The sequence below is a fragment of the Oncorhynchus gorbuscha genome, unplaced genomic scaffold, assembly GCF_021184085.1.
Source record: "Oncorhynchus gorbuscha isolate QuinsamMale2020 ecotype Even-year unplaced genomic scaffold, OgorEven_v1.0 Un_scaffold_1828, whole genome shotgun sequence".
Lineage (NCBI taxonomy): Eukaryota > Metazoa > Chordata > Actinopteri > Salmoniformes > Salmonidae > Oncorhynchus > Oncorhynchus gorbuscha.
The window spans coordinates 146-2500 of NW_025746499.1; positions in this window are offsets into that span (position 1 = coordinate 146).

Genomic DNA, 2355 nt, shown 5'->3' on the forward strand with positions numbered 1-2355 from the left:
GTCTCTCTCTCTCTCGCTCTGTCGGTCTCTCTCTCTCGCTCTGTCGGTCTCTCTCGCTCTGTCGGTCTCTCTCGCTCTGTCGGTCTCTCTCGCTCTGTCGGTCTCTCTCGCTCTGTCGGTCTCTCTCTCTCTCTGTCGGTCTCTCTCGCTCTGTCGGTCTCTCTCGCTCTGTCGGTCTCTCTCGCTCTGTCGGTCTCTCTCTCTCGCTCTGTCGGTCTCGCTCTGTCGGTCTCTCTCGCTCTGTCTCTCTCTCGCTCTGTCGGTCTCTCTCTCTCTCTCGCTCTGTCGGTCTCTCTCTCTCTCGCTCTGTCGGTCTCTCTCTCTCTCGCTCTGTCGGTCTCTCTCTCTCTCGCTCTGTCGGTCTCTCTCTCTCTCTCGCTCTGTCGGTCTCTCTCTCTCTCGCTCTGTCGCTCTGTCTCTCTCGCTCTCTCTCGCTCTGTCGGTCTCTCTCTCTCTCGCTCTGTCGGTCTCTCTCTCTCTCGCTCTGTCGGTCTCTCTCTCTCTCGCTCTGTCGGTCTCTCTCTCTCTCTGTCGGTCTCTCTCTCTCTCGCTCTGTCGGTCTCTCTCTCTCTCGCTCTGTCGGTCTCTCTCTCTCTCGCTCTGTCGGTCTCTCTCTCTCTCGCTCTGTCGGTCTCTCTCTCTCTCGCTCTGTCGGTCTCTCTCTCTCTCGCTCTGTCTCTCTCTCTCGCTCTGTCGGTCTCTCTCTCTCTCGCTCTGTCGGTCTCTCTCTCTCTCGCTCTGTCGGTCTCTCTCTCTCTCGCTCTGTCGGTCTCTCTCTCTCTCGCTCTGTCGGTCTCTCTCTCTCTCGCTCTGTCGGTCTCTCTCTCTCTGTCGCTCTGTCGGTCTCTCTCTCTCGCTCTGTCGCTCTCTCGCTCTGTCGGTCTCTCTCTCTCTCGCTCTGTCGGTCTCTCTCTCTCTCGCTCTGTCGGTCTCTCTCTCTCTCGCTCTGTCGGTCTCTCTCTCTCTCGCTCTGTCGGTCTCTCTCTCACACAAAGACAGTCAGACCTTTACCGTAATAACGACACAAAGACAGTCAGACCTTTACCTTTACCGTATTAACGACACAAAGACAGTCAGACCTTTACCGTAATAACGACACAAAGACAGTCAGACCTTTACCGTAATAACGACACAAAGACAGTCAGACCTTTACCGTAATAACGACACAAAGACAGTCAGACCTTTACCGTAATAACGACACAAAGACAGTCAGACCTTTACCGTAATAACGACACAAAGACAGTCAGACCTTTACCTTTACCGTATTAACGACACAAAGACAGTCAGACCTTTACCGTAATAACGACACAAAGACAGTCAGACCTTTACCGTAATAACGACACAAAGACAGTCAGACCTTTACCGTAATAACGACACAAAGACAGTCAGACCTTTACCGTAATAACGACACAAAGACAGTCAGACCTTTACCGTATTAACGACACAAAGACAGTCAGACCTTTACCGTATCAACGACACAAAGACAGTCAGACCTTTACCGTAATAACGACACAAAGACAGTCAGACCTTTACCGTAATAACGACACAAAGACAGTCAGACCTTTACCGTAATAACGACACAAAGACAGTCAGACCTTTACCGTAATAACGACACAAAGACAGTCAGACCTTTACCGTATTAACGACACAAAGACAGTCAGACCTTTACCGTATCAACGACACAAAGACAGTCAGACCTTTACCGTATTAACGACACAAAGACAAATCTACTGGAACTAATGGGCCATTCATAATAACTAACGGGCCATTCATAATAGCTAACGGGCCATTCATAATAGCTGACGGGCCATTCGTAATAACTAACGGGCCATTCATAATAGCTAACGGGCCATTCATAATAGCTAACGGGCCATTCATAATAACTAACGGGCCATTCGTAATAACTAACGGGCCATTCGTAATAGCTAATGGGCCATTCGTAATAGCTAACGGGCCATTCATAATAACTAACGGGCCATTCATAATAACTAACGGGCCATTCATAATAACTAACGGTCCATTCATAATAGCTAACGGGCCATTCATAATAACTAACGGGCCATTCATAATAACTAACGGGCCATTCATAATAACTAACGGGCCATTCATAATAACTAACGGTCCATTCATAATAACTAGTGGGCCATTCATAATAACTAACGGGCCATTCATTATAACTAACGGGCCATTCATAATAACTAACGGGCCATTCGTAATAACTAATGGGCCATTCTCAATAACTAGTGGGCCATTCATAATAACTAACGGTCCATTCATAATAGCTAACGGGCCATTCATAATAACTAACGGGCCATTCATAATAACTAACGGGCCATTCATAATAACTAACGGTCC